At 35.7% G+C, this 27,091-nt stretch overlaps 1 long non-coding RNA gene across 3 annotated transcripts in view; it reads left to right on the forward strand.

Moving 5' to 3' along the window:
- Positions 1 to 27,091, forward strand: part of LOC309631156 — a 381,246-nt gene that overhangs the window by 63,247 nt on the left and 290,908 nt on the right. The window contains exons 1-2 of one of the 3 annotated variants that reach the window (XR_014246107.1): positions 10,635 to 11,173; positions 11,366 to 11,491. The exons of 1 other annotated variant lie outside the window; for it this stretch is intronic. This is a non-coding gene — a long non-coding RNA (uncharacterized lncRNA). One more of the 3 variants, XR_014246108.1, reaches the window with a different exon arrangement.

The raw sequence follows: 27,091 nt of genomic DNA on the forward strand, positions 1-27,091 counted from the left end.
TCATTTAAAATTCATTCATTCATTAACTAGTTCCTACAGTGGACATAAAACTGAACTACCTTTTGGACAAGCTGGAAAGTGACTGAAACTATGGTTCTTATATTCAAGGCTTACTATGGTGTTTGAACGGCCAAAATAATATCACATGAATAACTAGAAAGTCACAGCTCAGCATCATAAATAAGCATAAAATATCTAGGACAGACTGGAGTCTAAGTTTACATGAAATATTAAGTTTGTTAATTCAAAAAAGGCATCGGATTCTTTTGGTGTGCCTAAAGCCTATTTTATATATATATATATATATATATATATTTCATGTAACTTTTGTGCCTCAGAATTTAGGGTAGAAAAAAGAGACAGTGATTTAAGAATAGCTTGAAAACGCAAATCAGAAATCACAGGACATTAGATGTAGGATAAATGGAAGTTTTTTGAACTCAGTTTCTTGTTGTTGTTGTTTTTTTTATATTTCCCTATATTTGCTTTCATGGCTTATTCTGTATTATCTAAAGGCTGGCACCACTCACATATCAAGACCCATAGCCTTGCCTCCTGTAGAAAGTCTATGTAAATACTATCACTAGCCAATTATTAATAATCATTTTCTTCCTTGCTCCATACTCCCTTGTCTTTCTATAATATCATTTCTGAGACAATATTTCACTTATGTATTTTCATATTAGTATCCTCTCCAAGACTAACTTACTAGAAGATAGGGATTGTATCTTACTCATCTTTGTTTCCACTGCCAAGTATAGTGCGTGGTAAATAATAGGTGCTCAATAAATGTTTGTGGGATAAATGAATGTATTAGTCTCCCATCTTAAATATTATTGGCTTTTGGGTAGTGAAAGTAGAAAACTGTTCCAGTCCAATCATTTAACCTAAATTGATTTTCTTCTCCCAACTGTGAATTCAGTGGTGGGCATGATTATCCTGGTCTTGTTAATCTAGTTCATTTGTTGGCATGGAAAAGGTGGAAAGATGAGTTTCAGATGCTGTTTTTATGCCGTCCGTCAGACATCTCCTGTCCCATGCCATGTACAGACACATTCTGTTCACCAGCTGCTGATTTCTGTTTGTTCTCATCGTGTTGCTTCCTGGGCCAAAGGTGGTGCTGATGCTGCTGGTCTCTTTTCTGCAACAATGTCCCCTAATCACATCACCCAGATATAAAATGTGTTATCTATACTCCCTTCTGTCCTCCTCTGTTTTTTGTTTCCTCTAAGAAATAATGGGGAAATGCTTGCCAATGTGTATGTTTTGCAAACGTTCCCAGTACTCATGATTTATCCCTTAGTCCCTCTTCTAAGGAGATCAGATATTCCTCAGAGATACCACCAGAATTTGGAATTGTCTCTGGTACTTGGAGCAGATCAAAAGAGCTCTCCGGGGATTTAAATTTCCATAAATTTGAAAATTGGTGTCAAAAGGTTTTGATTCTAAGCCTGTAAAGGTGAATGCAGTACGATTAATTCATTGTTGCAGCTACTAAATTCACATTTTAATTTGCTGATAAGGAAAGGCAGAAAATAGTATGAAACTTAGACATTTCATCTGTCATGTTAGTTATACCCTGGCTTATAAGAGGTAGTTCCATGAGATTGTCTTTATGTTACTTTTCTCCCCTCGAGCTATTAAGAACCTTTTCCCCCGAAGTCTACCTGTAATTTCTACTATGTGGACCAGTATAAACTTGAGTAGACATGGCTTCTGCCAGCATGTATGGACTGTAAGTCTGATATACCTTCTAAACTGTGAAAAAAGGATACATTTGGGAATTTCTCATTCAAATACTAATAAAGTCTGGGAGGGTGAGGGGAAAGACACTTGGATTCATATCTACTTCCTATCTCTATTCTAAGGTTAAATCACTGTTGGCATCTATCTGTTGTCTGAACACATATTCATCCAATTTTTAACTTATTACGTTTACCAAGAACTCAGCAGTCAGTTGGCACTGAGGCTATGCAGAGAAAGGACAAGGTGCTGGCCCTAAAGAGCTCCAGACTCAAGGAAGGGGCATACTTGCAAATCAGGTTTTGATTGCCCTCTGCAGAGATCAAATTTTGAATGCTCTCTACAGAGCAAGCTTGTTGGAGCAAGAGTGAGCAGCTTCTTTCCCTTAAGAGACATCAAAGAATCTTCCTCAAGGAGATGAATCCTGGGTTAGGTGTCAAAATGTATTAGTAAGGCAGAGAGGAGGTAAGTGCTTAGATAGGTGTACGGTGTTAGTGTGTGGATGGCTCAACAATTACAGATCTTGGGTGGCTGTGGGCTAGAAACATAGCAAGAACTGGCATCTATTAAACACTTGGTATTACGTAGACCCTTTATTATCTTACATTTAATTCTCCCCCCAAAACATCTATGGCAGATATTATCATCACATTGGACCCATTTTTAAAGGTAAGGAAGGGCATCTCAGAGTAGGTTTGGTAACTGCCCTAAAGTTAAGTATACGGAAGAACCAGGATTTGTATGCAGACCATTTTTCCTACAAATTCTTTAGTCTAACAAATATATGTTAGGAGAAAGAGTTTAAGAGAGGATTGGAGATGTAGTGAGATGAGGTATAAGAGAGAGGCAGACACCATATCATGAAGAGTTGTGTGGGCCTAATTAAGAATCTTGGCTTCTGTCCTGAAAGTGATAAAGTACCTTTAAAAGGCTTTAAGCCAGGAAATGGCATGATCAGATTTGCATTTAGAAAGATGTATCTTGCTACAGGGTTCAGAAAGGCCAAGATTGTAGGCAAAGAGGACTGTTGTTGAATTGATCCAGTGGAGACATGACAGATGAGTTTATACAGCTCATTAGTAGCAGATGAGCCACACCAAAAAGTCATCTGCTTTTATAATCATCTTGATCCTACTTCCTTTTCAGGTCTTTGGTATCAGCTGGTTCCTCTGATTCCAAGCCTTTCCTTCCAGTTTTTAATTGATTTCCTTCCAACCTGCTAAACAGCTCTTGCTTCTGAAGCCTTACATTGAACTTCCTGTTAATTTGGCCTTGCCAAACTAGCAGTTGTCATTTTGATAATCTAATATTCACCTCACTTAAGTGACCTAATATTTGTGATCTGACTTGAATTTCTTCCTTTTAGTTTAAATTGTATATTGATAATAGATTTGGAAAGTGTACTTTTGCATAATTCTTCTTACCTTGTAAAAATATGTATGTAATTGCACCTAGGGCCTGTACAACACAGAATCATTTTTTTCAAGAGAATGATTGTAAACTGCCATTTTGAAGATGGGAAATAAGGGAAAGGAAACTATCAGGCCGCAGAGTTGGCCAAGGGTGAAATCTAGAAATCTAAGCCATTGGAAGGAAGTCCGCAGTAGCTGGGTAAGTTAGACCGTATTTGGAGTGTTAGCGAGCTCTGTAAAGAAAATGTTGGCTGTGACTGCTCAGGCAAAGCAATAAATCCAACCCGTGAATTCCACGAAGGTCGAAAGTTCAAGAAGACTTTGGAAGATCAAAGAATAAGTTAGGGCAGCTGCCAGAAGCAGAAGACCCAGAAATTTGAACCGAGGGTGCGTGGTTTGCTTTATTTCCTTTTTTATGTTGCCTCTTAGGTATGAATTGCTGCTGTGTGCCACAGCCAGAGGATGACACAGTGTTCTCAGTGTAGTTAGATCCTCATTGCATGAGTTCTTGAGCTCAGAGGCAACTGAGTCTCTTTCTAATTGCAGGACTAAGATGAGTGGTCTAGTCTGAAAATGCATGTCAAAACTGGACAGCCCAAATAAGTGGGCTGCAACCCCTAAAGACCTTTGCATAGAGCTGTTTTTTTTTTTTAATTATTTATGGCTGTGTTGGGTCTTTGTTTCTGTGCGAGGGCTTTCTCTAGTTGTGGCAAAGTGGGGGCCACCCTTCATCACGGTGCGCGGGCCTCTCACTATCGCGGCCTCTCTTGTTGCGGAGCACAGGCTCCAGACGCGCAGGCTCAGTAATTGTGGCTCACGGGCCCAGTTGCTCCGCGGCATGTGGGATCTTCCCAGACCAGGGCTCGAACCCGTGTCCCCTGCATTGGCAGGCAGATTCTCAACCACTGCGCCGCCAGGGAAGCCCTTGCATAGAGCTTTGCAGACTGCAAAACTCTTTTCGTAGATATATATCGCACCCATGAAAATTTATTTTTATTATTATTATTTTTTAATATTCTCTCCCTTTTATTACTGTCAGTTCCTGGTATTTTATTTTTTATTTTATTTATTTATTTATTTATTTTTCGGCTGCGCCGCATGGCAGGCATGTGGGATCTTACTTCCCCGACCAGGGATTGAACCCACGTTCCCTGCAGTGGAAGCACAGAGTCTTAACCACTGGACCGCCAGGGAAGTCTCTTATTTTTATTATTAATGACACTATACTAGCCTAAGGACTTGGACTCAAATATTCTGATCCAAAATCTTGTCTTTCCTTGAAAAACACTAAGCCCACAGTGATAGGAATGGCATGGGAATGTTGACTGGGTCACTGGAAATGACTCTTTGGGAATGCATTCCATCTAACTCTGTTTGCCCCTTACATATTTAGGCCTGTTCTTTCTCCTATTGAAGAACCATCTCAAATACTAACTGCTATATACTCCCTAACAAATTTCTAGTCAGAAGTGATCTCTCTCCTCTTTGGTCTTCCCTAGCACACTTGCTTTGTATCTTTCTATGGCAGTTATCTTACCTTTCCATGTGTCATTGTTTTTCCATAAAACGTCTATCCATGAATGCTCCCCTTTTCCTCTCACCCCAGACTTATTAACATACTTATTACCATGAATATACAGCACGTGTCTTCAATAAATACATGAGTGTTTCAGAAAATTCTAGCAGTGCATGGTTCTTTTAGTGTTGAATTTTGGGATAAAGTGTTAAAAAGAATAAAAAGAAAAGTGCAAAAATTTATTTACCAATACAAAAAAAGAGATAGAGATGTATTGATAAAAAAGTTTACCTTTGTCTTTTTCAGTCCCATATCTGAGAAGCTCGGTACTTGCCTTTCACTGTTTTATATGCTTACATCAAACTAGCACATGCAGAATCATTCAGACACACAAAGATTTTATTTGAAATAAATTCTTGTGACATTGAATAATATAGTAACCTTCTCTAGTTTGGCAAAGGAGTTAAGGGGGATGGGTATAAAAAGGGAGTGTAAGATAGTGGTTAGTGGCAGGTGGGAGAGAGGTCCTGATAAATAATTTTTATTTAAAGGATTACAAGGATTACTGCAGGAAAACAGCCAGGCCTAAGAAGCTTGGCAGGGCCTTTGGATATGGTTTTACTATCTGGCAACCCTGTGCCATATGTAGAAAATGATCAAATTGGCTAAGATTGGGTAAAAAACAGTGGATTGCCAGCTCCTACTGTAGGTCATTAAAGTCATCTGTGTAAAGCAACTATACTCCAAAAAAAAATTAATTAAAAAAAACTCATCTAAATTGCTTCTCTAAGTGAGGTGGGAATTTCTGTCTTCTCTCTGGTGGATTTGATAGTCCTTAGCCATAATTCTCAATGTGTGGTATCAGGAATTTGCAGGTACCACACCAGATCTACTGAATCAAAATCTCTGGGGATGGGACCAGCAATCTGTGTTTACTAAACCCTCAATGGTGATTCTTACGTTCATTAAAGTTTGAAAATTACTGAACTAGAAGAAAGAGTTAGAAAAAAAGGTTGGGCTAAGGTTGGGGAAGGAGATAAGAGGCTAGCTAGAGGAAAATTCTTTCATGGGGAAAGAATTGAAAAGAAATTAGAATGACTTTTTCCAAGCAGAAGAGCACTTAAAATTTTTGGATAATTTGATGATTGGGAAACCAGAATTTAATGCCTCTGTATATTGCCTAACCCTACTTCTATAGCCAGAAATCTTGAGGTCTCTGGTTAGAACCAATGTGGAAAGTCTGGTTAAGTTAATTTTTATCTCATGGCCTTGGTGGTGTGGTGATAGACCAGCATTTCATCTTGCTTTCCTTCTAAGATCCTGGCCATTGATTTAATTAAAACCTAAATTTGGATGACATGGTTTCTCATAAAATAATGCTAATAGATGTAAAATGCATCCTTCTTGGTGTTAACTTCTCAAGATTGGATCTGTCCACACACTGGATGATAAGGTTGTGTTGGCAGAGTATCCGGCCTTGGGTACTGGGGAAAAGCTTGAGGTGGAGAGAAAAGTCTTTTCTCTCCTCGTTTGGAAATCAAACAGCAGCAACAAAAATGTTGGAAACTTTTAAAAAGTTTAGTTTGATGGAGTGTCAAGCAGAACTGCATAGATTCAGAAATATTTACATTTGAGAACCAGAAAGTAGTGGGAACAGAAACTCTTCTGCCTCCTCCCACCTTTTCTGTCAGCTACTCAGTCATTTCCGAGTGGTTTGAAGTTTCTGTACAAGCATCTCGCTAATGACTGTAATTCATCACAGGAGGTGTTTAGTTTTGAAAATGAAATATGACTATATATTTTGGAGATTGATAGCGAGGGTTTGTTTATTGATTATACTTCTAGAGAACAAAATAAAAGAAATATAACAGAGAAAAATGCATTTTTGAAGGTCCATCATAATAGCTAAAATAACTTGACCTGTAAAACTTCTTAAAAACATTCTACCTGTAACTTTACATAAAAGATAAAAAATACTGATGTTGGGCTTCCCTGGTGGCGCAGTGGTTGAGAATCTGCCTGCTAATGCAGGGGACACGGGTTCGAGCCCTGGTCTGGGAGGATCCCACATGCCACGGAGCAGCTGGGCCCGTGAGCCACAACTACTGAGCCTGCGCGTCTGGAGCCTGTGCCCCGCAACGGGAGGGGCCGCGATAGTGAAAGGCCTGCGCACCGCGATGAAGAGCGGTCCCCGCACCGCGATGAAGAGTGGCCCCCGCTTGCCGCAACTAGAGAAAGCCCTCGCACGAACCGAAGACCCAACACAGCCAATCAATCAATCAATCAATCAATAAATAAATAAAGTAGCTAAAAAAAAAAAAAAAAATCAGTGCACACAGCAACATGGATTGATATCCCAAACAGAAACAACTGAAGACAAAAGAGACATACTCTATAATTCCATTAAAAAAAAAAAAATACTGATGTTGAGTTTTTATAGATACTTTTTTCTAAATTTATTTTTATTTATTTATTTATTTTTAGCTGTGTTGGGTCTTCGTTTCGTGCGAGGGCTTTCTCTAGTTGCGGCGAGGTGGGGCCACTCTTCATCGTGGTGCGCGAGCCTCTCACTATCGCGACCTCTCTTGTTGCGGAGCACAGGCTCCAGACGCGCAGGCTCAGTAGTTGTGGCTCACGGGCCCAGTTGCTCCGCGGCATGTGGGATCTTCCCAGACCAGGGCTCGAACCCGTGTCCCCTGCATTGGCAGGCAGATTCTCAACCTCTGCGCCACCAGGGAAGCCCTGATGTTGAGTTTTTAAAACACTTTTGAAAAGACCTAAAGACGTATATGCCAAAAGTAAGTAACAATGATTAAGTCAATATCCTGGACACAAATTAGTGTTCTGACCATGAAGTCCCATATATTTGCTATCACCGAGCATTAGTTTTGCCTCGGAGTTTCCTAGTGTCTGTGGCAAAAAGAGAAATATGGGAAGATTCAAATTCCTTAATGAAGAAGTGGTTTTAAGGAAAAAGGTATAGTCTTGGATTTTATGTAGGAGGTACAAGGTAATGTAATGAATACTGCTCTCTGTAGTCACTTTTAAATAAATATAGAGGTGGTTGGCATGTGACTTTTTAAAATAAGGAGATTAGGTGAATTCAAGGTCAAAGCATTTGAGGGTACAATTCAGGGAAGGTGAGTTATTACATGAGAAATTAAGCCAATGAACTTCACATATGTAGGCTTCTTGTGAACCTTATGTGTTAATTTAGAACTGAGAATAAGTGTATCCCTTAAACTTTCCCCTCCCTAGAAAACTTTAGTTAGAAGTTCATGTAGTATCAGTTTAAAATCACTGTAATTTCTTATATGCTAATATTATATGTTATTGGCTTAATATAGCTTCATATACTTGGAAGACCAGAAGAATGCTAACTAGGTAGAGATGTCATTATGTTAATAAGATGAAAAAACTGAAGCAGTATTCTCACCCAGAAGAAAATCATTCCTGAAAAAGAGTAAACTGAAGGGACAGCACAAATTTTCCTCAGGAAAGCATCTTTAGATTTTCTATAGCACTTTAAAAAATGCTTTAACCGTGGAGAATGACAGAGAAAACTTTGGCCAGAATAATTTTCCAAGTAATGCCTCCTCCTTCTCAATAGAAATACCAAGGGTTTATTTTCACATAAATGACACTAAGCATTAATCTAAAGATTAGTTTCATTCACTTGGGACAGTGAGATGAATAAACAAACATGGATAGATTTGGGACTTTCAGAGAAATCTGAATCATAGGTTAAACTAATCCAATCCAACTCTTATTTCTCTTTTTAGTCCCTTAAGAATCTTACATCCTCCAAATAAGAGTAGGTTCGCCACAGATGACTTTTTTCTCCCATATACATTGAAAATCATCCACTCTTAGAAATCGAAAGAATTTAAAGAATTGTCAGCAAAATTTTTAACTTTTAATTAACTGTAACTTTATTTTTTTGAAACTAACTGAAATATTTTGTCCTGATGATTGGAATGTTCACATTTAATTTGCCAAACAAACGTTTAAAAATATACTGTTAGAAATGCTGCAGGCTTTGTAAAGTGGCTTTCCGCTGGCTGAATGTTACAGCAGGACCAGACGTTTATTAATTCTCTCTGCCACAGAGCTAATAGAACTGTTCTTTTAATTCAACAAACAGAAGCCTGTGTTCTTTGGATGGTTATTTTATTTCCCATGGAGTCTGCATGCTGTTGGCTGACAATCACAATGGCTATGTATCTATTTGGCTCTGGATGGCTCTACTGAAAAAAAAAAAAAAAAAGCAATCTTTTAATTTGTTTTGCAATAGTTCTGAAAATATAACTTCAAAAATTCTTAGCAAAGTTTCTGGAAATGATTTCCCCCCCCCCACCCCGAGACACATTTTGTAGCGTAGAACTGCTAAAATCATAAGATAAAGACTAATTTGATCAATAACTAAAGAGTCTCACATAGTCCAAGTATTCTTCCAGTTACATTTAAGGTCCCCTTTTGAACCAAACATTGTCTTCTTTAACATATTATAATTTTTAAAAATAGAAAATCATTAACTAGTCCCTTGTACTCCCGTCTCCCCAAACACAGTCCATGGTTACTGCCTTACTCAGGCTGATGAGTAGTTAATAGCAAACTGCTGTGATAGGATGGGGGTGGGGGTAGGGGGTGGGGGTAGGGGGTAGGGGGTGGGGGTAGGGGGTGGGGGTAGGGGGTAGGGGGTGGGGGTAGGGAGTGGGGGTAGGGGGTAGGGGGTAGGGGGGTGGTCAACTACTTGGACTCTGGGGCACAGCCCTCTCAGAGGTTCAAGTATCCTCTCTGCACTTTCAGCCATGTGATCTGGGGTGAATTACTTCATCTCTCCATGCTTTATTTTCCTTATCTATAAAGTGAGCATAAAGGTAATTGTGACTACTCCACAGGAGTGATAATAAGAATTAGATTAATTTAGTTCATGGAAAAGCACCAGAGCAGTGTCTTACCAATAGTCGATGCATCCCGTGAGTTGAGGTTATTCTCCTTGCCCTTGAGCAGCTCCCTTCTTAATACATTTCCACCCAGCTGCTTACATTTGTGTGGATGCACCTGTTTCTGTTAGGAATTCAGTGTTACTTTAAAGGAGCATTTAAATGTAAGTGTCCTGAAGTTCTTCAAATCTTAACTTCCTCTGTTTGCTTTTTATCATTTTTTTGTTTCTGCTTTTAAACTATTAGCTTTCATTTATTGCTTCCTGTATCAGTTGCTCAGCCTGCAACTTTCTGATTTTAATCTGCTGCACACCAAGAAATCAGATTATCAACCCAATTGGAATTTGAAATAAATTAGGAGTAATTTGACTCAGAGGAAGCACCTGGCGTGCTCTCCCTCTGTGTAAAGGAAATTCTCTTGACCGCATGGATTTTGTACTAGGTAGGATCTGTTTTGCTTTCCAGGGAATTGTTTTGCTTTTAAAAGTGAAGGTGTTAGATAAATTGCCTTGGAAAAAGTGAAGTGTTGCACTGTTAAACTGAATTTCCTTTTGATCTCAGTGTTTGCTGTGCTTATGAAAGAGATGGTGGACCTAGTGAGTACATGTAACCACATTTGTTGCAGGAGTGAATGAGACAACTTACAAATTCATGAATTTAAATATTACCCTGACTGCATTTCAAATGTTGTGGCTGTAGACTCGCAACCTATTCCTCTGCTTTAGGCAAATGGAATTGATAGCAAGGGTCACTGCAGTGATTCTCAGATTTTCCTCCCAGAACCAGCCCCAATAAAGTTTTTTAGAAATGCAGATTCTCTGCCCCACCCTAGACCTATTGACTCAGAACCTCTGGGGTGGGCCCAGCAGTCCTTCCTGTAACAATCCCTCCAGGTTATTCTGATGCAGGCTGAATTGTGAGACTCCCGGGACCAAGGCTAGTGCACGGCAAACCTGATTACATATTAGATTCACCTGGGCGCTTCCAGCCCCAGAAATTAAATTAAGGTAAAAACAAAAACAGAAACAAAAACAAAACACCTGAAGAGAGTTCAAGGTAAACAGGGTTGAGACCTATTTCTCTAGACTGTGCTTTCAAGCACAAAGTAAAGTAAGTCACTTAAAAGCTGTAATTTTAACAGGCCTCCATGATTCAGATTCAGAGTCGCTCCCTTTTCGCATCTGTGGCACCTGAACTCTTTCACCCTAATTGTTTACTCTTACTTCAGCCTAGAAGGCCTCTGTGAAATGCAAATGTTATCTGTGAGAGATGACATCTGGAATTAATATAGATGGATACATTTTCTCCTACTAACGTAGCCCTTCTTCTGTAGCAGTGCTTCTCAAACAGCAGCCCACTTCATAATACCTGGAAGACTAGTTAAACGAAAGGTTGCCATGCCCCCCTCTAGAGTTTCTGATTCTGAAGGTCTGCGGAGAGGCTCAGTAATTTGCATTTCTAACAAGTTCCATGTGAGCTGGCGTTGCTGGTTCCTGGGACTATAAAAACCAGCGCTTTGAGGAAAGAAGGGTCCTGAGGAGTGGGGTTCCGAGCAGGTGAGGTTTTGCTGGGTGGGGGAAGGACAAGGTCGTGCTGCTCTTCCGCAAGTGGGAGACCTGAGTCACTGGGAGACACCCACCCCCCAGGGGGTAAAGAAATAGAAGGGCTAGTGAATCTAAAATCAAGTGATTATTATTAGAATAGTTTAACTGATAAGATTAATTTCTGGTTTCCAAATTTTTATCTAGTGTTTTCCAGAACTTGAGGTGCAGCAAAATGGTGGTAGAAGCTTGTTTAAAAATTCAGACTTAGGGCTCATCTTTGCGACCTCTATTCACGAAATCTCGGATGAAGCGCAGAAATAAGCGACCCGGGTAAGTTTGTTGCAAATGGTCTTTTACTTATTTATTCGTTTGGAACTCTTTATTCAGGGGGAACTGAGGGCCTGTATTGCTATTATTATCATGTTATTGAACATTTCTGGAGATTTAATCATAAAATAGAAATATTTTTCTGAGAGTAGTTCAAGTATACTTTTGCTTTGCTTTCAGAATGGCCTCTTCCGCTTCTAACTCTCGGTGTCTTTATTTGAAAATGGTTCAGTTTACTACTTAAAAATAATCTGAAGAGCAAATTCTTATATACTGGACATCTTTTATATGATATAACTGTCAGGTCCATCTAAATTCAGGAGAGGTGAGAGATCCTTCTATAGGTCCACTATTCGCAGTTGTAGAAATCAATTCAAATAACAAGGAGCACATGGGGAAAGTGCACAGAGCTTCATTCTAACAAATTCCAGTGACGCATCAGCTTTCCATATGATGATAGCTACCGTATTCCTGCCATACTGATGGAAATCTCTACAGATAGGGTTGTTGTCAACAGTCGTGATTTGCAAACATACAGCAGTTCTAAAAATAAAAAATTATCAGCGGTTGTTGCTAGGTTTTTATTTTCTTGTTCCTTTTGTAATCCCCAGTTTAGGACCCAGTGTAATACAGGATAGTAGCATGCTTATAATGAACCTCGAATCTTCCTGTACAGGAAAAAAGGTTGCTTTCCACCCTCAGTAGTTAGGTGCAGTTTCCCTGAGGGTTATGAACAGGGAATGATCCCTCAAGAAATGTAGCTGGCATATTTAAATCTTTAAGCAAATTATAAAAGTCATTATAAAATCCGTTCACTGGGAAGGAAGGAGGGGTACAGTTCTTCAAGAACCTTTAACTCTTTTCAAAACAAGTTTAGTGGAGAAATCATTGTAGCAAAATACTGCCGGAGGAAGCTCTTCTATCTAGAAATCTAATGACCTCTGTCAAGAAACCATGAAAAGTATCAGCTGAGGACATTTAGAAAGAATATGAAGGAATATTTGATGTTTTAAGCATATGTATACCTATTGTTAAACATGGAATTTTAGCCTGTATAAAATACTGTGTTTCACTAAGTATTATTGATAATGCTTACAGAATGACCCATCTTGTTGGGTGACGTGTTCTGGAGATTTTCGTTTAAAAATGTTTCCTCATTCACTTATTTTAATAAGTCTGTATTTGTGTTAAAAGTTGTACAACTGAAATGGGCACGTGGGTGGTTGCCTCAAAGCGACACTGTGTTGAGGTCACTGCCTTAAACCACACATCAGTATGAACGGGGCTGGCTCACATATTTGGCATTGGGAATTTATTTTCCCCGTGTGAGGAAATAGTTACGTTTATTCAGACATTCAACCTTGTCTTGATCGTTGGTTCCTGTATTCAGCAGAGAGAGAGCATGGGAACAGAAGTAGCTGCCTATCAGAGAAAGTTGCCAAGTTCCAGGGTCCCTAGGGAAATGTCTTGAGTAGAACACTCCAGAATATTTCCTGATTTCGATGCTGTAAAATAGTTAGTATTCTGCTCAGGCTGATAGGCAGTTCCTGTATTCACGCTGTAATAGGTGTTATGCTATAGAAGGCACAAAAATTGCTTCAAGCAGTATGTTTTACTTTCTGGCGTTTAGGAGGAACTAAACGTGGGGAGATGTGAATGTCCCTCTGGATTTGCTTGTTTTCTCTAGGAGAGTGTTATTTAAGATCATGGAGTTACTTTTGTGAATGGTACCTTATAAAATAAAAGAATATTACTACCTTTTGTTCTGTTACTGTTACTCTCTTTCAAATATAATATACTTCTGATCTTGGTGTAAATGTCATATTGTTTGAATATGCAAACATCACATCCGCCTACATATGTTCTGTTGCTTAGTAATTCTTGGCACTGGAGCACCATGAATTTTGTGCCTAATAAATGAGATACCCATCAGAATGAAAAATGAACTATGTTGGTCTCTTGAGTAAGATATCATTATTTCAGATTTTAGTTATGAAAAAGTAGGCTGCATTCTTGTGTGTGGTAGTCTAGAAATTTGGAGGGGAATTGAATTTAGGAATAACTTTTGTTTACTTTTTCATCAAATAAAGCTTATACCATCTAGTACTTTTCCCTAGACATGGGCCAATATTTCAAAGCATTTATTTAAAGATAGACAGATTCTGGTTATATAAAGTTTTGTTTGAAAAAATTTTACTTAAGAATCTGTAAAAATCTCCTTTTATAATAAAACAAAATACTGTATGCAAGAGTGACTCCTGGAATTATGCCTTGAAGATCAAGTGAATTGTCTTCATCTTTGTATAATTATTACAGTCACCCTTTTCAACTCTGAGCCCATATCCCTTTTTGTAATGTCCATTCATAGATCTGAGTTTTGAGGTTTTTGATAGGGATCCCTTTCAGCTTCAAATCAATGAATTAAAAGATATATCTCTATTAACACAATTTAATCTTTCTCTGAATTTGAGAGACACTGTATCTCTCTGCCCCAAATAATTAAAATGGTTTTCTCCAGTGGGGGGCTTTGAATCCACCAAACAAGATACCAGATATCATACTCTATTCATATGCCATTCCTTCACTTCTAGATGTTCATTTTAACACTACTGTTTTCTCAGTTCTTACCTTGTGATAAAAACTGGGGATACAAAGATTTTAAAAAAATCACTCTTCTCATTTCGGAGCTCATGCTCCTGTAGGAGAGACAGACGTATACTTTAATGTTACAGTAGCTTTATAACAGGCACCAAGAAAACACTAGATACCACATGATAAAAGAGGTAAGAATCAGTTCCAAAGGAGGACAAGAGTCAAATGAATGCCTTTTAAAGCTCTCACCATGTTTTGAGTCACATCTTCTCCCAAGAGGGAAGGAGTAAGGAGTATTCTGACTGTACCTCAAATGAAGAGAGGGGAATTTAAAGAGACCACTAAGAATTTGAGACAAGAACCTTGCAGTTTTAGGGATGAGTACAGAGTGGAAAATTGAAATGCTAAGAGGTACACCTCAACTACCTGAGTTTTCAAGGGCATCAGTGGATCAGCTATCTACTACATCATGGGATAAAGCCAATATAGGGCCACCTTAATTAATGAAGTATGTATTTTATATCCCTTACCTTAGGAGAATGTGGAATAAAAATATGAGCGATGTTTTATAGCCAAGTTATTTTTACTTTAGCTGAAACATGGTGCTTCTATGCCTTTGCCTGACCTCTAAATGCTGATGCCTTTCTCTTTACTTCGCACATTGTCTCTTGGGTATTTTACTCTCTCATAGTTTCAGCTACCTACTGTGGGGTGATAGCTTTTAAGTTTTATATAAATATACTTTGGATTTATGTCTAATCACATATGTGACCTTTTCAACTGGCTATGTCGTAGGTACCTCAGATGTCCAGATAAACAAACTGTGACTAATCATTTTTTAAACCACCCTTCAGTATGCACTTCCTTTTGTGTTAATTGTGTCATCTGAAGTAGATGACACAATTATCCACTCAGTTGCTACCACATCTAGAAAGGGAGTCAACCTAGGTACTTCAGTTATACCTTCACCCCTCATGTCCTATAAATTACTACATAGTGTTAAGTTTACCATCACTCCTTTCTCTTTATCGTCATATACAACTAGCATAGTTCAGACTTTCCATCACTTGCTTAGACTCTCAACAACTTGCCTGCTTCCACTCCTGTCCTATTAATTTTTTATCTTCAATAAAATATCCAGAAAGGTTTTTTTTAAAAAACAAAAATCTGAATATATCACTCTCTTGATTAAAAATCCTTCAGCATCTTGTTAAAATCTAAGCTTTGAAATGTAGTAAATAATTGGTTCCTTGAACTTTCTCTTGCATGTACTCTGGACATATCTGTTGCCCTCTGCCTTTGACTTAATGCTCATGAAATACATGAACTGTCTGCAGTTTCCACTTACATCATGCTAGATCTCCCTTCTGTGTCCCTGTTCTCATACTATTTTCTCTGCCTGGAATGCCCTCTCCACTGCTACTCATATTTTAAGATTAAACATAGCCATTAATACTGTGAAGCTTTCACTGACTGCCACATATAGGGTGGTAAAACTTACTCTGGATATTTTTATCTTGTATTGTACTATCACAATATTTATAATATTGATTTGTTTGGGTCCCCTGCTGAATTGTTAGTTTTGAATCTCCAGTGCATAACAAAGTAATTGGTATATTGGAAGTATTGGATGAATGAATGATTGAATAAATGTCTGCTAATCCCGCTTAGTAGTTTATGCTCTACATGTACACATTCTGTGAAGGGGCAGGCAGATGCTATTTGAAGTTGTAGGCCACAGAGCCAGTCTAGATTGTTGATCAAATTGAATATGCTAGTTGAACGGTGGAAGTGATATTTGAAGAATTATAATTTTGAAATTACTTGTGATATGGTGAAAAAAAAGATGAGTTAAGAAAAACAGGAGATTTTGGCAGTTGCCCGAGATGATTATATTTAAAGTGGGAGTGGAAAAGGAAATGAGTAGGTTTGAAAGATACCATCAAGAAAAAATAAGCCAGGAAACTCAAGTACAATATATCAGCTGTAAGTGGTAGTGAGGAAACAAGTCTTAAATGTTGAGAAGATTTAACCATATAATCTGTGATTTCTTCCATTGGGCTGAGTAATCGAGAAAAGATGTATAATCCCTCTGGAACTGGAAAGATCCTAGGTTATATAGAATTAACATTATTATATATGTTAAAATTTGCAGAATTCTACTTCTGCCATGATGAAGTAACTGGTATTAGTCCTGCCTTACCACTGTAAACAACTAGAAAATTAGATGAAATATATAATAACTGGTTTCGGATACTGGGCAACAGACAATACAGAACTGTGAACTCTAAGAGAAGGAAACAATTGAGGTGTGCTCTGAGATATTCCTGGCTTTTAGATGGATATTTCTGGCTTTTAGATGAAATGACTTTCCATAGTACAGGGGGGCAGTTCAGGAGGTAGAGAGGGAAGAATTTGGAGAGGTTGAACAAACTTGAATTTACATAACAGAGAGTATCAAAGAGTTAGAAACTATGAAGAAAAAGAGTTCTAGAAAAATAGTTCTTGAAATATGCATAGGCTTGCCTTCAATCTGTTGCTGAATGGTGATAGATGTGTGTGCAGAGTGAAACCTTATGAGACAACAAATATCAAGGGATTTATAAATCACATAATTCCCAGAGCTCACACAAAGTTGGGAGTTTCCATCATGCAGAATAAAGAGATCTATTTGGACACCTGAGGCATTATGTAGGATACCAGGAAGTAGGTCCAAGCTACACTTGAGTAAAGATTACTCTAAACAAGCCAAAAGAAATCTTAAAAACGTATCATGGATCTATCAGACTGATCCATGAGTAATTTAACTGCTTCTTACCACTAAATTTGAAACTTTCTAAAGTAACACTATAAAATCCAGATATTAAATAACAGTATTCATCAGGCCTCTTACTGAAGAGTTAGTAGGCATATAAAGAAGCATAAAATGTGATTCATAAAGAGGAAAAAAATATCAGTTAATAGAAATATAGCCAAAGATAAAATAAAGAATTTGGAAACAAGAACTTTAAAAAGTTATTAAAAATATACTCAATATTTAAATGAAAACATGACCATAATGAGAAGTTAAAACTGTATGAAATGGAACCTCTAGAGCTGAAAAATAGAATAGCTAACATGAAAATTTGCTAGATGGGCTTACCACAGGATAGACTCTGCAGAAGAAAAGATTAATGAACTGAGAACATAGCAAAAGAAACTATCCAAACTGAAGCAAAAAGAATAAAAAAGTTTGCAAAAATTGAATGGAATCTCAGGATGGGACAATGGCAGTTGATCTAACATATATATAACTGGAGTCCCAGAAGTAAAGGAGATAAGAAGGCAGAAAAAGTATTTAGAAATAATGATCTATATTTTCCAAATTTGATGACAAGGATGAATTCACAGATCCAAGGTGATGATGACTCCAAAAAGAACAAATACAACAAAAACTTCACCAAGAATCATAATCAAATTGCTGAACCATTGATTTAAAAAAAAATCTTAAAAATAGCAAGAGAAAGGACACATTATATTCTAGGAAACAAAAATAAGAATGAATGGAGATTTTGTCTTCTGTTTGCATTATTTTTAATGCAATGGAATAGTGCCTTCAAAATGCTAAAGGAAAAAGTGAACATAGATATCTATAATCAGCAAAAATGTCCTTCCAAGAAAAGGTAAGATAAAAAATTTTCCAGACAATAAGATAAAGATAAGAAATTCTAAATGTGATTCTTCAGGCTGAAAGCATATGATTTCAGACTGAAGCTAAATAGAGGAATGAAGGGCAACAGAATTGGAACATACATTGGTAATTATTATTTGAGGGGGGCATTCTAATTTAAAAGATAACCATTTAAAGCAAAAAAATAAAACTAAAATGTGTGGTTTAAATATACATAGAAGAAAATATAAGATTAGAAATATACTGCTGTAAGGATCTTACACATAACATAATACAATCTTAATTGAAGGTAGATTCTGACAAGTTAAAGAAACTTATTGTAAATTCTCCATAACCTTCTAAAAATAAAATATTGAGGTATAGCTAATCCAATAGCAGAGATAAAATGAAATATGAATATATATTCATCCCTAAAAGAAGGCTGGAGAAAAGAAGAAACAAAATAAGAGAATGAACACAGATAAAACAAATAACAAGATACCAGGAAAATATCGATCATAATGAAGGTGCAGTGATTGTATTGATATCAGAAAGGCAGACTTTAAAACAAAGAATATTACTATAAATAAAAAGACCGTTTATAAGGAGTCAGTGCATCAAAAAGACAATCCCAAATGTATGCATCTAATTACAAGGCTTCAAAATAGTGAAACAAAAACTGATAGAAAAGGAGAAATACACAAATTTTAGTTCATTTATACACTCTCTGTAATTGATAGAACAAATAGACAAAGTCAGATTTAGATTTAGAAAGCTAAAACTGCACTACAAACCAACTTTTCTTTATTTTTAAGAGTACTTTACCCCAAAGCAGCAGAATATATGTTGGGTGCAAATGGGAAAATTTATAAAAATTGACCACATTCTGGTCCACAAGGCAAGTTTTAATAACGTTGAAAGTATTATTCCTAGAATATGTTCTCTGATCAAAACTGAATTAAATTAGAAATCAATATTATTTAGATCATTCTAAAATATGGGACAATGAAAAACATTCTTTATAAAAGCCTTAGGTCAAAGAACAGATCAAAAGGAATATCCATATGAATTTAGAAATGATTTGAACTTCATGAAAATGAAAACAATAACTTTATGACTCAACTAAAACAATAACTATGACACAGCTAAAGAAGTTGCTTAGAGGAAAATATATAGAATTAAATGCTTTGTTAGAAAAAAAATAAGTCTAAAATCAGTGTTCTAAGCATTTTCCTAAAGTTAGAAAAATACAAATTAACCCGAAAATAAATAGAATGGAGGCTATAATACAGATGAAACTGTAAATAAAAAAAATAATAAAATGGAAAATAGAAAATCAGTGAAAATAAAATTTGGCTCTTTGAAAAAAATCAATAAATTTTATAAATCTCTAGAGTGATCAAGAAAAATAGAAAACACAGTTACTGACAGAAGGAATCAAAGAAGCATTGGTACAGGGTCTCCAGCCATTAACATTTTGATAAGTAAATATGACATTTTTATGCCAACGTTTGAAAGACACTCAGATGAAATAGAAAAATTCTTTTAAAAGAACACAAGCAAAACTGACTCAAGAAAAAAAAAATTAACGAATAGCTAATAATGGAGTGGAATTTGTAATAGGAATTCTCCTTGTGGAAATATTTTCAGTCTTAGATGGCATCACTGATGAATCCTATCAAAAGTTTAAGGAAGAAATAATACCAATCCTACACATTTTCTTCAGAAACAGAATAGAAGTTAATACTTACCAGGTCAATTTATGAAGGAGGTATTACCCTGGTACCATAACTAGGCAAAGACATTATAAGAAGAGAAAAATGGAGTCTGCTGTCCCTATGAACTTAGATGCAAAAATCTTTAAATATTAGAACATCAAATCTAGCAGGATAAAGGGGGGAAAAAGATAATTATCTCAATAGGTGCAGAAGCAGTACAGTTGACCCTTTCCCAGCACAATTACCGTATTACCAAGTGTGATGTAAAGATATTACCTTGAAAGGAGCCAGAGAACAATACTTTATACACAGAGAAAAAGCAATATGAAGGGTGGCTGACCACTCTTCAGAAACAATGAAGATCAGAAGACAAATTAGATTTTTAAAGTATGGAAAGAAAATGTCAGCCCAGAATTCTATATTTAGTGAAAATGTCTTGCCAAAAAATTCATCAGTTCAAGCTTTCACTTTTGACTTTGTTTCTTCTACATGTGTTAGTAAAAAAATATATATGGACATTTTTAGCAATCATGAAAATAAGTCCTGATTTTTCAGACTGGACAAGAGCCTAAAATATATATAATCTGTAGGCTGGATCTAAGCAAGACCCTCCTGACACTCAGTTTAATTGTATAATCAAGCATAATGTATAATTAACCCTAGGCAAAAAAGCAGTTTAGAAGTAAAATGTCTCCTTGTGAAAGAGAATGTTTGTAGAAATAGATATATTAAAATTTTCAGTACCTGAACATTAAGCACCTGATGTGCTCATCCAACTCTGCATGTTCTAAACCCTGCTCACAAGGCAGTCCTCTGATAACTGATTTTCCATCTACATCTGCCAAGAAGAAAAATGTAATAGCTATGCTCATGCAAGTCTTACATCCCATTTAGCTGTAGCATTTTTGTTGTTGTTGTTAAAGTAATAAACTGGCATCCTACTTGGTGTATCAGCTTCTTATGAGCTTGGTTAACATGAGTTAGCCTCCTTGAACATTATCATAATTGGATCCTGAATGATCAATTTTCTGGCCCTTTAAAACTTCTCTGAAACCTGATTTCCCCATCACACAGATCTGCAGAAGATGAATAAATCCTACACCCCTCAGTCCTTTTTTTATTTTTTTAATTTGACGTAACTTCACATTTAAAGGAGATTTGAGAATAATCCAAGGAACTCCTGCTAAATTTTTTAACCAGATTTAGAAATTGCTTATACTTTCCCCATTTTCTTTATCATTTTCTGTGTACATGTACATATAAATATGTGCATATGTGTGCATACAGGAATATTTTTCTAATGATGTGTTAGAAACATCATGTTCCTTTTCCCCTAAATATTTCAGTATGTATGTCTTAGGAAAATGGGCATTCTCTCATATAAAACATATTGTAAAAATTAGGAAAATTAACATCTTAATTTGATACATTATTATCTAATCCATAGTCATGTTTAAATTGTTCATCGTTCCCAACATGTCCTTTATAGCCCCTTCTACCATCCCCTAGTCGAGTGTCCAATCCATGACAATGCATTACATTTAGTAGTCATCTTTTTCTCATTTTTTTGTGTCTGACATTTCCTCACCCACCCTTTGTCTTTTTTTAAATTGACATTTTTACAGCATTTTGTAGAATATCCCTTAGAGTTTACTTGATGTTTCCTTATTATTTAGATAAGGCTTTGCATTTTTGGTTTAAAACCACAGAAGTGATATGTCCTTTTTAATGAATCATATCAAGAGGCAACATGATGTTATTTTGTCTCAATTATGGCTAGGTAAACTTTGATCTTTTGGTTAAAGTGGTATCTAAGAGGTATCTCTTTTATGAAGTTACTGTTTTAGCCTTTGTAATTATCCACTGACTATCACCCCAATGGTAATATACTGTTTTCTAACACCATAGATTAATTTTTGCAGGTTTTTGAATTTTATGTATCTAAAATTATACAGTATGCGCCCTTGTATGTATTCTTTAATTTTACATTGTTTTGAGATCCATCCATATTGCTATGCAATTGCCATTTGTTTATTCTCATTACTATATAGTATTCCATTATGTGACTATACCACAATTTATCCATTCATGAACAATTGAGCAATCTTCCAGGTGTTACTGTTAAAAGTGTGCTCTGTAAACAATCTTGTAAATGTCATTTGGAGAATCTATTGGGTGTACACCTAGAAGGGGTAGAATTGTGAGTTGTATGGTCTCCATTTATGTAGTTTTGGTGGGCATTCCAAAGGGTTTCCCATAGGGGTTGTACCAGCTTTTACTGTGACCAGAAATAAATGAGAGTTTCAGTTGATCTGAAATAATACCACTTTTATCTCTTCCTTTCCAGTTGTTTTTCATGTCATAGCACTTGCTAGAACCTCTGAGAAATATTGAATATAATTTTTATCGTGAATAAGAGTTGAATTTAATCAAAGAAATTTTCTTCATCTATTGAGATGATCATATGATTTTTCACCTTATTTTCTATTTATGTGTTAAAACATGGATTGATTTTCAAAATTTTTTACTTCTATTTATTTATTTTTATTGAAGTATAGTTGATTTAAAGTGTTGTGATCGTTTCTGGTGTACAGCAAAGTGATTCAGATATATATTATTTTTCAGATTATTTTTCCTTATAGATTAGTACAAAATATTGAGTATAGTTCTCTGAGCTATATGGTAGGTCCTTGTTGGTTATCTATTTTATATAGTAGTGTGTATATGTTGATCCCAAACTCCTAATTTATCCTTCCTCCCCCCTTTCCCCTTTGGTAACCATAAGTTTGTTTTCTATGTCTATGGGTCTATTTCTGTTTTGTAAATAAGTTCATTTGTATCATTTTTTAAGATTCCACATAAAAGCAATATCATATGCTATTTGTCTTTCTCTGTCTGGCTTACTTCACTTAGTATGATAATTTCTAGGCCCATTCATGTTGCTGCAAATGGCATTATTTCATTCATTTTATGGCTGAGTAGTATTCCACTGTGTGTGTGTGTGTGTGTGTGTGTCTCTATATATATATATATATAGACACACACACAAACCATATATTCTTTATCCATTTATCTGTTGATGGACATTTAGGTTGCTTCCATGTCTTGGCTATTGTAAATTGTGCGCAATGAACATTGGGGTGCATGTATCTTTTTGAATTAGAGTTTTCTCCAGACATATGCCCAGGAGTGGGATCCCTGGAGCACATGGTAACTCTATTTTTAGTTTTTAAGGAACCTCCATACTATTCTACATAGTGGCTGTGCAAATTAAATTCCTACCAAGTTTGGGTGGGTTCCTTTTGCTCCACACCCTGTCCAGCATTTATTATTTGTAGATATTTTGATAAAGGCCATTCTGACCAGTGTGAGGTGATGCTTCATTGTAGTTTTGATTTGCATTTCTCAAATAATTAGTGATGTTGAGCAGATTTTCATGTGCCTTTTGTTCATCTGTATGTGTTCTTTCAAGAAATGTCTATTTAGATCATCTGCCCATTTTTTTTTTTTGATTTTTTTTTCATATTGAGCTGTATGAGCTGTTTGTATACTTTGAAAATTAATTCCTTGTTGGTCACATCTTTTGCAAATATTTTCTCCCATCCTGTAGGTTGTCTTTTTATGGATTCCTTTGCTGTGCAAAAGCTTTTAAGTTTAATTAGGTCCCATTTGATTATTTTTGTTTTTATTTCCATTACTCTAGGAGATGGGTCCAAAAAGATATTGCTGTGATTTATATCAGTGCTCTGCCTATGTTTTCCACTAGGAGTTTTATAGTATCCAGTCTTACGTTTAGGTCTTTAATCCATTTTGAGTTTATTTCTGTATATGGTGTTAGAGAATGTTCTAATTTCATTCTTTTACATGTAGCTGTCCAGTTTTCCCAGCACCACTTATTGAAGAGACTGTCTTTTCTCCTTTGTATATTCTTGCCTTCTTTGTCATAGATTAATTGACCATAGGTTTGTGGGTTTGTTTCTGGGCTTTCTATCCTGTTCCATTGATATATATGTCTGTTTTTTTTGCCAGTCTCATACCGTTTTAATGATTGTAGTTTTGTAGTATAGTCTGAAGTCAAGGAGCCTGATTGCTCCAGCTCCATTTTTTCTTAAGATTGCTTTGGCTATTCGAGGTGTTTTGTGTTTACATACATATTTAAAAAATTTTTGTTCTAGTTCTGTGACAAATACCGTTGGTAATTTGATAGGGATTACATTGAATCTGTATATTGCCTTGAGTAGTGTAGTCATTTTGACAATATTGATTCTTGCAATCCAAGAACATGGTATATCTTTCCATCTGTTTGTGTCATCTTTGATTTCTTTCATCAGTATCTTATAGTTTTGGGAGTACATGTCTTTTGCCTCTTTGGGTAGGTTTATTCCTAAGTATTTTATTCTTTTTGATGCCAAGGTAAATGGGATTGTTTCCTTAATTTCTCCTTCTGATCTTTCGTTGTTAGTGTATAGAAATGCAACAGATTTCTCTGTATTAATTTTGTATCCTGCAACTTTACTGAATTCATTGAGCTCTAGTAGTTTTCTGGTAGTGTCTTTAGGATTTTCTCTGGTAAGTATCATGTTATCTGCAAATGGTGTCAGTGTCAGTTTTAATTCTTCTTTTCCAATTTGGATTCCTTTAATTTCTTCTCCGATTGCTGTGGTTACAACTTTCAGAACTATGTTTAATAAAAGTATGAGAGTGGGCATCCTTGTATTGTTCCTGATCTTAGAGGAAATGGTCAGGTTTTCATTATTGAGTATGATGTTAGCTGTGGGTTTGTCATATATAGCCTTTATTATGTTGAGGTATGTTCCCTCTATGCCCACATTCTGGAGAATTTTTATCATAAATGGATGTTGAATTTTATGAAAAGCTTTTTCTGTATCTATCGAGATGATCATATGGTTTTTATTCTTCACTTTGTTGATGTGGTGTATCACACTGATTTCCAGATGTTGAAAAATCATTGCATCCCTGGGATAAATCCCACTTGATGATGATCCTTTTAACATACTGTTGGAGTTGGTTTGCTAGTATTTCATTAAGGTTTTTTGTATCTATGTTCATTAATGATATTGGCCTGTAACTTTCTTTTTTTGTGATATCTTTGTCTGGTTTTAGTATCAGGGTGATGGTGGCCACATAAAATGAGTTTGGAAGTGTTCCTTCCTCTGCAATTTTTGGCATAATTTCAGACAGATAGATGTTAACTTTTCTCTAAATGTTTGATAGAATTTGCCTGTGAAGCCATCTGGTCCTAGACTTTTGTTTGTTGGGAGTTTTAAAATCACAGATTCATTTTCAGAACTTGTGATTGGTCTGTTCACATTTTCTGTTTCTTCCTGGTCCAGTCTTGGGAGATTGTACTTTTCTAAAAATTTGTCCATTTCTTCTTGGTCATCCATTTTATTGGCATATAGTTGCTTGTAGTAGTCTCTTATGATCCTTTGTATTTCTTTGGTGTTGCTTGTAACTTCTTTTTTTCAAAGAGTTTTTCAAAGGGGTTGTACCAACTTTTACTCTGACCAGAAGTAGATGAGATTTCCAGTTGATCTGAAATAACACTTTTATTTCTTCCTTTCCAATTTTTTTTCTTGCCTTATGGCACTTGCTAGAACCTCCAAGAAATGTTAAATGTAATTTTTATTATGAATGAGAGTTGAATTTTATTAAATAAATTTTCTTCATCTATTGAGATGATCTTATGATTTTTCACCTTATTTTCTATTTATATGTTAAAACATATGGATTGATTTTCAAATGTTGAGCCAACCTACATTTATAAGAGTGAAACAGTTTGGAAATTATCCTTTTAATATACATCTGGATTACATATGTTAATATTTTATTAAGGATTTTTGTGTTCATGAGGGAAATTGCTGTCTAACTTTTCTTCCCTGTAATACCCTTGTCAGGTTTTGGTATCAAATTTATGCTGGCCTCATAGAAAGTTGGAGAAGTTCTCTTCCTCTGTTTCAGACAAATTTAATATTGGGGTTTTTTCTTTAAATTTGGAAGAATTCGCTGTTAAAGCTGTTTGCGCTAGGGGTTTTGTTTGTGAGAAAATTTTAAATGGCTCACTTTCTTTCTTAGACAGAATAATGTTCAGATTTATAAGGTGTCTGTCAATTTTGGTAAATTGTGTTATTAAGGACTTTTACTGCTCATTGAAATTAACATTTTTGGCATAAATTTGATTATATCTCCTTTTAAAAAAATCTATAGGATCTCTATCCCCTCTTTTTTATTCCTGTTATTGTCAATTTGTTTTGTCATCCTTTCTTCATTTTTACTCATGCTAGTTGGTTATCAAATTTATTAATATTTTCAAAGAACCAATCTTTGGCTTTGATTATCTCTATTGTGGATTTATTTTCCTTTGTTAATTTCTGATTTTATATATATATATATATTTTTAATGTGCTTATATTTTTCTGGATTCTACTCCTATTTGTATTCCACTCTGGTACTTTCACTTAATACTATATGTTTCTCTTTGTTTAACAGTATCTACAGTTTTGGTTCATCGTATGTGATATTAAGTATTCATATGTTTAAAAATATTTTTCTAACAATGTGATTTATTCTTAGATAAATAGAAGTTAAAAAGTTTTTAATTTCCAGTGTTAATTTTCACTCTATGATGATGTAAATGTTGCATATCTGAGATGTTCAATACAGTAGTTGTTAGTCATTTATGGCTATTGCACACTTGATTCATGGCTGGTGCAATTGAGGAACTGAATTTTTAATTTTATTGTAAAATTTATTTAATTAAGTATAAATGTAAATAGTCACATGTAGCTAGTATTATCTCTATTAAACAGCTTAGCTAGGTCTTCCAACAATCTAGTTTCTACATTGGCATACTTAAGAATAAGTTAATAGGTGAAAAATGAGATACTACTGGTATTTTGAAATCTCTTGATCTGGGGTAGAATGCACAGTATCCTCTGAAGCCCAGATAGGAGTCTTTAGATTTGGAGTCAGAATGGAAATCGTTTGATCCCTGATTAGCTTGACCATTCTCCTGAGTCTGAAGTTCTTTGTTCTCTGATGATATAGCGAAACAATACCTATTGTGTTTGACAGCTCTGATTATTTGATTTAGAAAGCTTAAGTACGGCACTTAGAGAAAATGGAGGAATGTGAAGAAAGTCTAATATGGACCCCGAAGGACCACTGATGAATATTTTTAAAAACTTCTCTCCATTTATATGTGTCTTTTCTCCTTACCTTTCAAATTCAGCATTCATAAGAGGTATCTTGTTTCTCTCTGTTCCAGGGTGGGAAATTTCCATAGTAATATCTGAGGAAAAGAAAAATGGGAGAGTAAAAAAACAAAGTAGGGTCGGAGAAAAATGAAATGTTGAATTCAATATACAACTGAGTTTGTACTTAGAAACTATGACACCTGAAAAATTAAAATTCAATTAGAGTTTGGTTATCTTATTGAGGAAAACATGATTACAATCTTTATATCATAATTTTTTTTTCAGTATACCATAACCATTTTATTTACCATCAAGAATATATAAAATCAATGCAGGAAAATGGTATTACATAAATCTCGTTCTTTTAATGGAATCAAAATCTCATGACTACAGAAGTATTTTCACTTGACTATAGTTATCACACAAA

The sequence above is a fragment of the Balaenoptera borealis genome, assembly GCF_965194805.1.
Source record: "Balaenoptera borealis genome assembly, chromosome: 6".
Taxonomy (NCBI): domain Eukaryota; kingdom Metazoa; phylum Chordata; class Mammalia; order Artiodactyla; family Balaenopteridae; genus Balaenoptera; species Balaenoptera borealis.